Source organism: Octodon degus, unplaced genomic scaffold (genome assembly GCF_000260255.1).
Source record: "Octodon degus isolate 3935 unplaced genomic scaffold, OctDeg1.0 scaffold00121, whole genome shotgun sequence".
Lineage (NCBI taxonomy): Eukaryota > Metazoa > Chordata > Mammalia > Rodentia > Octodontidae > Octodon > Octodon degus.
In genome coordinates, this window is record NW_004524697.1 from 3,807,049 (window position 1) to 3,817,149 (window position 10,101).

Below are 10,101 nucleotides of genomic sequence, written 5' to 3' on the forward strand. Positions count from 1 at the left end.
TACAGGGTCTCACTACATAGATCAGACTGGTAGACATTTTGCTGTTTTCAGCCTCCTAAGTGCTGGGATTACAGGCGCCTGCCCCCAAACCCAGGCTCAATTGCTCTCTTAGCGGGGCCGGTGCTCACCCAAGGATCAAACCCTGGCCACTGAGCCATCAGGCCAGCCCTACACCTGTGGTTTCTGTCATGATTTTGTTCTCATCAGAATGGGCAACCTATAAAGTTCCCAATTAATGCTGGTGCATTGTATGTGGACAATATTATTTGTACTGATTACCAAGATAATACATTAATCTTCAAGAAATAAACTAATTCCCAGGATCAAACTAAGAATTGAAAATAGAAAATCATAAAGGCCCTCCCGCTTACCCATAATCCAACTTGATTAGATTGAGGTCCTCTCAAGCATTTCCATACATATCTCAGAAGAAACAATTCAATTCATAAATCCTTTTTAATATACCAGAGCGAAATACTTTCAGAGGCTCTTCCATTTTAATTTTAAAACATACTTACACTGTGATGCTGTAAATAAATTTCTATAGAAGCTATTTTGTAGTATTACTCTCTAGATATAATTTTGGTGTCACAGAAGGTATATGTAAACATTTGACTCTTAAGTACACTATAGAAAACCATAATATTCAATTCATTACCTGAAGCCAATAATCTCAGTACTATCAGAAAAATTTCTTTTGAAAACATGGGACAAGTGCATTGTATTAGCTGCTGGAGTTTGACTCGCAAGACTTCATATATTAGACAGTTGGTCCCTAGTGTGAGAGGAAGTAATGACACCTTTAAAGAGGCAGAGCCTAAGGAACCTTTCCTAGGCCCTGTCACTCTAGGAAAAGAATGACTGAGTGGCTTAGTTCTCTAGAGAGTCATTTAAAAAGATCCAGACTCTGGTTTCCCGTCTTGCCACATCATCTCTTCCTTCTCACATCCACTCCTGCCACTATGATGCCAGGAGTCATCACCGCCGCTGCTCGGAGCATACCACTGAGCCTTTAGTACTCAGGCTCAGATATTTCACTGTAGTATTTCATTAGTAATGGGCTAAGGTAGAAAATTGTAAACTGAACAGTTGGGTCATTCCTATAACTGTATCTGAAAATAGAAAGCTGATTTGGAGCTGCATACCAGACAGAGGCAGGAAGAGTTTGAAGGAACAGATTAGAAAAAGGCCAGAGTGCTGTAAGAGGAGCACAGATGGCTCTGGTGAGGACTGAGGAGACCAGAGTGGAGCTAGCCTCAGATGGAAATAAAGTTCCAACTGAAAAGTGGAAAAAAGGTCATCCTCACCACACTGTTCAAGAGAACTTGGCTTCATTGTGCACATCCCCTAGAGCTGGAAGGAAGAGCTAATTTAAGAATGCTGTTGGAAAAAAAATTAAAGCACTAGAGCAGTTGCAGCGTATGCATTATTAGCTGTTTTCAGGCAGATGTACAATGAGACTTTGGGGCAAATGGAAATACAGCAAAAAGATTTGGAAAATGTGCAGTCTAACGGGGAGAGCAACAAAGCTTGTAACTGTAGGGCTGAGCTGCCTGCCAGTGAGATTATCGTGGATGAAAGGGATCCAGCAGCTTTGCATCAGGACAATGAGAAAGAGGCCAGAGGGCATCTCAGAAGTTGCCAGGCTGCCTCTCCCAGCACAGGCCCAAAGCCCTTCTGAGGCCAAACAGTTTCAGGAGAAGGTCCCCGGGCACCTCCCTGTGCTTGCTGCAGAGGAACACCTGGCGATTCTGGCTTTCCAGTGAGGTGCTCTGCAGCCGCTGCAGCCGTGGTTTAAGCAGCTCCAGGTTCTGTCCTTGCCAGCAGCAGACCTTGGTAGCACCCACCTGGTGCTGGTTCTCTAGGCATGCAGGGCGTAAGTTATGGCACAATGGCAGTTGGCAAAGGAAATGGCAGCTCCCAAGGGAAAGCTCAGGGGGCCTGACAGAAGTGTACACATGGTCAGAGCTCCACAGCAGAGGCTGCACACCAGAATGCCCAGTGGATCTGTCACAGTGAAACAATAGCAGGGGCTCTAGAGAGCTGGTAGAGTCAACAGCGCACCCTGCCCAACTGGGAAAGCTGCAGACATTAGTGTGCCACCTGAGAAAGCAACTGGCCTTTCTTCAGTGAGAAGAACATTCAGGATTAAATCTAGAGGACAATCACTTAATCCTTATGGGTTTTTTTGGTATGCTACTAGTTAATCTACCAGAAGTAAAATTACGGACTATGAGAGTGCTATGCAAAAAATAACATACTATTTAAAATGTTATAGATCACTGGCTGTGTATAGCAAAATGTCTATCTTGTATCATTCATGAAATTAGTTTTTCTGCCATAAGGCTGGGAGAAGACAGCTACTTTTGTTGGTATAGTAGCTCAATAATGTCACAGTTGGAATTTATGGTTTTATTACCTTTCTCTCATGCTACTGACAGAAAGTGTTCTCATTATATCAATGTTTTGTTTATTATAAAGGCGTTCTTCAAAGAAGGAAGGAAGAAAGGTTTTTCAGTAAGTAATTAACAGTTCTTAGCAAAGACCTGAGACAATACACATTTAAAAGAACAAGATGAAAAGTATTATCTATTATTCTATTCTTTTTAAAATAAATTAAAAACTCAAAAGGACAAAGAAAAAAATTAAGGTTTATTAAAAGGAAGAGTGAATGTTTAATGGTTTGACCAATCTTGCATACCTATATCTGATAATCTGAACGCCAACTCTAATAACCATACATAATATAACAACCACTGTTAATTTTCTATTCTTGTTTTGAAATTCTTGTTTTGAAACTTTTTGTATTGTTTTATGTTGCCTTGTTTATGTCTTTATTCTTGGTATTTGTTTTTGTTGTTTTATCCTCTTTAAAATAAAATTTAAAAATCTGATCTCCGCCCCCCACCAATGAACACACGGCTTCCCACGAAGCATGGTGGGAAGCTGCATGCCCAGCCTTTTTATCTTTCATTTTGAGACAGGGTCTTGCTAACATGCTAAATTGCCCTGGCTGAGTTTGTGTGATCCTCCTGCCTCAGCCTATGAGAGTGCAGGGATTATACATACAACCACCAAGAAGCTTACAAGGATCTAGACTCTAAGAATGTTTGACCAAGGAATAGAACAAGACCATGCCACTTTAAATTGATCAAAGTGATGAAAAAAATTAGAAGTTAGCAGAAATAAGTTATTGCTCTTAATTACTATTTAAAAAAGATTTCCTCCACTTATCCTAGAAGATAATATGTTTGGGTATTAATTACATTGAAAAATTCATTAACTACTTAGGCCTTTGACACCTGGATTGACTTGGTGATAGGCCCCAAGTTATAAAAACATAATACGTACTTCCAGCCTTCAAAGACTTCTAAATAAAAATGGTTGCCTTTATACTTCCTACTATACAGAGCTGCTTCATAGGAATTCTTTGTGACTGATAACCACTTTACTCATTAGGCAGAGAAAATACTTAACTATTGAAGAAACTGAGAGTAGCAGTCAGTGCTGAGCCCTGCCCACACCCCTCTGGTCTTCACTACTGTACTTCAGCTGTTGTTACTACTGATTCCTTTGGCTGAGAAAGTTCACTTTGCTTTCTCCTAAACTACAGAGGGAAGCTCTGTGCCTCAGTGGTCAGCACAAATTGCAGATGCCTAAGGATGAACAGCCTCTGGCTCTAGCAGCCTGGGGTAGAAGATACCCCAGGTGTCCTGGCCCTTGGTCGTGTAACTTTTGTACCACTTCCAGAGTTTTCCTCTGGGGTTATGACTCAGTCATTGGCAGAGGTAGCTGGCCTGGTCCCGGACCTTCTGCTGTTGTTTTCTGCATCTCTTAGATAAACTATCTGCATCGTTAGTCTCAGCATTTTGGTTGGCATTTCCATGGGTTATTTCCCCTCATATCTCCTTTTAGCTAACGTGCTTTGTTCAGCAGGGAGGCACATGATTCAGGTCAGGCCAGTTGGTGTCCTTTCCAAGAAATTTCATATAATCTGAGATAGGGACAAAAGAGCTCTCTACTTTTTCTGTTGTGCTTTGTACATCATTCTCCATCCAATGAAATAGCTTCTGGCACAAAGTAAGAACTCCAAACAGTTGTAGAATATTGTATTTAATGAATTAAATCCTTAAAATTTCTTTGCTACTGGGGCCGGGGAGATGGCTCAGTAGAATAAGCACTTGTCTGGCAAGCACAAAGCCTGAGTTCAATTCCTTGGTTCCACCAAAAAAAAAAAAAAAAAAAAAATCTTTGCTACTGATCTGCATTGTTCATCAGCCACAAATTTAAAACAACTATGAAATTCTGCTGTTACTGCATATCACAGTGTCACGGCATCAATAGTAGTTAAGAGCATGGACTCAGGAGCCAAGCTGCTGGAGATTCAAACTCTGCTACTTGCCAGTTGTTGTGTTAGTTTTTGGTCTTTTTTCTCTCAGTTCAGTCTCACCGGGGCTGGGAGATAGCTCTGCGGCCTAGAAAGCATAAAGTCCTGAGTTTAATCCCTGGTACAAAAAAAAAAAAAAAATCTCTCCACTATATCACAGAGTACCGGCATCGCCTAAGAAGTGTTTCCCAGACTCATTTGCCAATTGATTTTCAGTTCACCTCTGCTAATGAAAGATTAAAGGCAAGTGGAGGAACAAAGTCACGTTCCCCCTTCTGGCTCCAGCAGGCCCACCAAAACTGTGTTCTACCCTGGCTGGCTCCAGGATTGGCACCAGCAGAGTGAAGACTGCTGGTTTCTTGAGACATCAAGGAGATACAGACTGAGTAATGTAATACTTGTGTTCCAAAAGCCTCAGTATCACCACATTTGTGGGTTCTGGGCTAACACTACCTCCCTTTATTCTCCTCATAGTAGTAGGATAGTCACTCTTCCTGCTCAGCATCAATAGCATCATAAATTCTAATACAACTGGATTACACTACTGTTTTGCTTTGTTCCTTCAGTCCTTCTAGTACCATTGTGACGATTCCCTCAGTAATCAAGGTCATAACAGTCTCTGAAATATCCTGTGATTTTTTTTTTTTTTTTTTTTCTGATTGAACATCAACACTGGCCTTTGGCAAATACTTGCTCTTTGCCTATTAATTCTATAAAACAAATATAAGTATACTTATCTCATTTGAATTATTGTGAGAATTGAGTTAATATATTTAGAGCACTTAAAACAGTACAATGCAAACATTTTAATCCAATAAATGATTGTAAATCATAATGTTTTAAAATATATGTTGCCTTAGCCATAAAGTTTATAAAATCTAAGGTCCTTCTTCTCCATGCATTTATTCCCTCTATGGCAATTTGCCTCTAGAGCCACCCTTGTCATTACAAGGTGTCATTAGCATTACCATTATTCTGTCTCCTCTTGGACCCATCTTCTCTGTTGGTTTCCACTTCTGTCATAAATTAGCACATGATCTTCCTGTATTTCATATGCTGTAGACATAACATTTAGATCTTTGGGAGATCTGTAGGTTTAGTATTTTCATGAAGTTATTTATTTTGGGATGCTATGGTGATGAGAGTATGCATTGGCAGTGGAAAAGAACAGGTTATATGAGGCCCTAAAGATGAATCCAGAATCTTAAGCATGTCAGGAGACTTCATATGGGAGAAAATCTTGAGAAATATAGACTCCTTTGGTTAAATTTTGTTCATAGTAAGATTATTTTAAATTTCATTAGCTTCTGTTTTTGAGTTTTGAAAACAGAATTTTTTTTAAAATCTCATATTCAGCTGTCATAGACTCAAGGATCAGTGACTTCATTCGCAAAATCTTTGAGGCTAAAAATCCCCCAAACAAACACGAAAACAAGACAGACCTAACTGACTGAATAGACAGGTTTCTGGGTGCTTGTACAAGGTTTGGATCACTGTCTATAGAACTGCTTACAGTAATCGTAGGACAATCGTTGGTATTTTCAACAAAGATCATTTTTCAATTTTTATTGTCCTTTAAAATGCCAGCTATACTAGACACAAAATACTTTTTCCTTTAATTAGTTCAATCTTCAGCTATATATAAATGTATTTTAGTCTAGCCAGAATTCTAAAATAAAATGAAAAATGCATATGAAAATTTCATTGTGAATATTTCTTTTTTTTCATTGTGAATATTTCTAAATACAGTCAAACTAAAAACAAAATTGAATACAAAGCTTTAAATATGTCACCTTTTATGAGTATTTACAGTAGAATTTGCAATTTTAAGGTAATTACTACTTAAAATGATCACTGGATCCACATAAGATCAACATGATATCAATGCACCCAATTTTACCTTAACTGGAAACACCCGCAAAAAGTAGACAAAAAGTTTTTCCACAAGTATTTATAGAAGATTATTTTCCTATTTTGTGAAAACAACTGATAATTGACATGAGCCAACTTAACAATTCTAATACATGAGCCTCTGAATCTAATTTTCCTAAAGCAGTTTTATTCACTTCTTTTCAACTATCTCCATATTTTTATACTGTATTGTGCAAGTCTCATAAAGTCTAAATTGTCCTTGCTAGATTGAATGCAGTGCTGTATAAGTAGAAAGACATGTCCCTGTCTTTTAAAAAAAAGCTGTATTGAAATATAATTCACAAATAGAAATTTCATTCACTTCAAGTGTATAACTTCATGATTTTTAGCTAATTTATACAGCTTATTTTTAATACTTTGTTTTACTGATTTAACCATAATTCACCCATGACCATAATTCAGTTTTAGAACATTGTGCCTCTCTGCAGTTAGTGTTCCCTGCCATGTAGAGCCCTGAGGCAGGTGCCACTCTTCTTGGTGGTGGTGTTGTTTTGAGACAGGGTCTCACTATGTATTTCAGATGCATTTCATTCTAGGTAATTTGTAGTGATCCTCCTGCTTCATCCTCCTGAACGTTGGGACTACTGGCATGTACTACCACACACAGCTTACTCTTCTGCTTCCTACTTGTGTACCACATCTGCTTTCCCTAGAAAGGTCATATGTAGGGCTGGGGAGATGGCTCAGTGGAATAAGCTCTTCCCTGGCAAGTGCAAGGGCCTGAGTTCAACCCCTGGTTCCACCAAAAAAAAAAAAAAAAAAGGTCATTTGAAGGCAATCCCATAGGATGGTGGTTTTTGTGTCTTGCTTCTTTTACTTAGCATAACCTTTCATGGTTTATCCATATTATAGCTTTTATCACTATTTCTTTTTACTGATGAATATCATACTTTTATTTATTCCCCATCTATTGGACATGTGAAAATTTTCCAGGTTTTTTTGTTTGTTTGTTTGAGACAGTCTTGCTATGCAGTTCAGGATGTCCTTGAGATCTCTTTTGTAGCCCAGGCTGGTCTCAAGCTCACAACAATCCTCCTGTCTTGACCTCTGGAGTGCTGGGATTACAGGCATGCACCACTTGGGATCTGGGGCCAGCACAGCGAGCCAGGGAACCTAGGGCTGGGGATTGAACTTGGGACCTTGCTCCTGCCAGGTAGGAGCTTATGCCTCTGAGCTATCTCCTCATCCCCTCCAGTTTTTGAATATTACAAATAAAGCTTCTATAAATATTTGTGCAGAATTTTTCTGGGTAATATGCAGCAGGATATATTTTTGCATAACACATATCTATAATATGTATGTACATAATGTTTACATACACATACTTCTATAACTAGCACCTTGAGCAGAAGATAGCATGTTTGGCTTATTATATTTAATAAAAATTATTGCGTTTACTAGTTTATGAACATTGCTTTATTTTTAATTATAAAAAGTTTATGTATTTAGTACACAGTCTACAGGGTCTCACTACATAGATCAAAGTCATAGTGATCTTTGTGTTCTCAGCCACCCAAACACTGGGATTACATGAGTGTGCTACCTATCTGGCTGGCCCGAATGTTGAAAGACTTACTTTACAACTCTATTAATCACTCTTACTTTTTTGACAGTTGTTATATAATCTAATTTCATATAGTATAAAAACTTATAAGACATAATTATTATTGCTGTTTGAATCAAGTAATAGTCTAAAAATTTATAAAATTATCCATATCTGTGTTTTCTGACTTCCTGAGAATTTAACATCATTTTCCTTTAACAAGACTGTTGGCAATTCTTGGAAACATTTTCATTTTCTTTCCTTTAATTCTTGAAATCTTTTTCCCTCTGAATATAAAACTCAAAGTTAGTGTTCTTTCTTCCTTTTATCTTTCCTTTCTTCCTGCTGTTCTCTCTGTACCAAGCACTGAAGTTAGGGCTTCCACCCTGAGCTACTCCCCTGACCCTGCTTTAAAACATTGAACTATTCTGCCATGAAGCCAGTTGACCAGACTAGGGCCTCTGAAATCGCAAAGGAAAATAAACCTCTTCTCACTGAGGCTGACCTTCCCAGGTACTTGTTCACAGCAATGAAAAGCTAACACATGTGGTTCTGTTAAGTCAGCTGGCAGACTTCTTTGCTTTCTTGAATTTTCTGTCTTTTCCTTCTGGTTCTTTTTAAAATCTTGCTTTTAGTTTTTAATACTTCATAGTACAATGTGTTCAAAAAGAGATCTGCTACTATAGCGAGTTTGATTTACATTATGTTAGGGAGAATAGACCCCTTCTAGGGGTGGAAGCATCTAAGTTGCTTACTATAGTTTAATGAAGGATTGAGTTGTGTCCAAAGTGGGTTGCAAAGTTTCAGTTTAAGACCAAGTTCACCTGTGGTTCTTTCTTGTTCCTCAGACATTCTTACCCAGGCTTTTGCTTGAGGGCTTGGTGTTCTCTGAGGTGAATCACATTCCTTCCTAGACAGCTCCAAAACATGGCAGAGCCTTCCCCTGAAGTGTTTATTCACTTTGTTTATTCCTCCCTCATGATAAACTTTTGCCCACTAATATCTGCAAAACCCAGAAATTACATGTTATCTTCCACATTTTCTTTTAGAAGCTTCGGGCACAACTGTACCTCCGAATTTAGCCACTCTGGGTAGAAAATAGGTTAAAATATATCCGTACGTGTTCTCTGGTCTTTAGCTGAGCTCCCATGCTACTGCCAAATGTGTGCTGGGTTCTCTTCGTCTAAATTTTTCTGTTTAAGCAAAGTCAGATTGATCCTCAGTTCCATGCTAAAATCCACAAATGTTTAAAAGGTCATCAACACACCCAGGAAGGACTTTTCCCTTCTACAATTTTAGTTTGACTTATTTTCTAATTTTTCAAAGGAACTCCAGGTGATTTGTGCAACCTGTTTTTTTTCCCCTCTAGTTGCTCTAGTGGAGGCCTTCATAAACAACTTAAGGGACATTTAGTTCATTTTGATTCATCAAAATAGTTCAGAGTGTTTAAAATGAAAAACAAAAAAACTTTTTTTCTTTAAATTGGAAATGTTAGCAGCACAAATTTTCTTTTTCTTTTCTTTTCTTTCTTTCTTTTTTTTTTTCCTTCAGCACTGAAGACTGAATCCAGGGCACTCAGGATGCTGGGCAAGTGTTCTAACACTGAACTAAAATCTCCATTCCCAGTTTTCATTTCTTTTTAGCTTGCATTTCCAGCTCCTAAGAAATACATTGCTTAACTATACCACTAAAGTGGATTTCCAGAGTATACAGGTAAGTCTCCATTAGCAATCTACTCACAACTAAATATGCATATTTGATACTACTTTTTTTTAAATTGTGTATTTGGTTCAGGGTCTCTCTACTCAGCACAGACTCATAGTGATCCTCTTATTTCAGCCTCTTAAGGGCTGGGATTACAGGCCTACTCCACCACATCTGTCCCAGGGGTGGGACTGGCACAGCACAGAAGGCAGGGATTGAACCCTGGTCCCTGTGCCTGCCAAAGCAGATGCTTAGTCCACTGAACTATCTCCCCGGCCCTTTGATAATATTTTAGTATGCATATCTTTCCTCTTTCATTGTCTTATTTCTTTTTTTAAAGGCACGGTTTTGCTATGAGAATTAGGCTGGTTTTGAACTCACTGTGCAGGCCAGGGAGCCCTGGAACATGCTGTGACTGTCCTTTCTCCACCTCTCAAGTCCTACGGATGTGTCCCACCATGTCCAGCTCTCGGTGCCTTTAAAACAACTTGAAAATATTAAGTGGCAATTTAAGATTTATCTTTGTGAGATTGGG

General features: G+C 38.7%; 1 protein-coding gene across 1 annotated transcript in view; it reads right to left on the reverse strand.

The window, feature by feature from the left end:
• Positions 1 to 10,101, reverse strand: part of Sap30 (Sin3A associated protein 30) — a 24,893-nt gene that overhangs the window by 14,190 nt on the left and 602 nt on the right. The gene's annotated exons all lie outside the window — the stretch shown is intronic.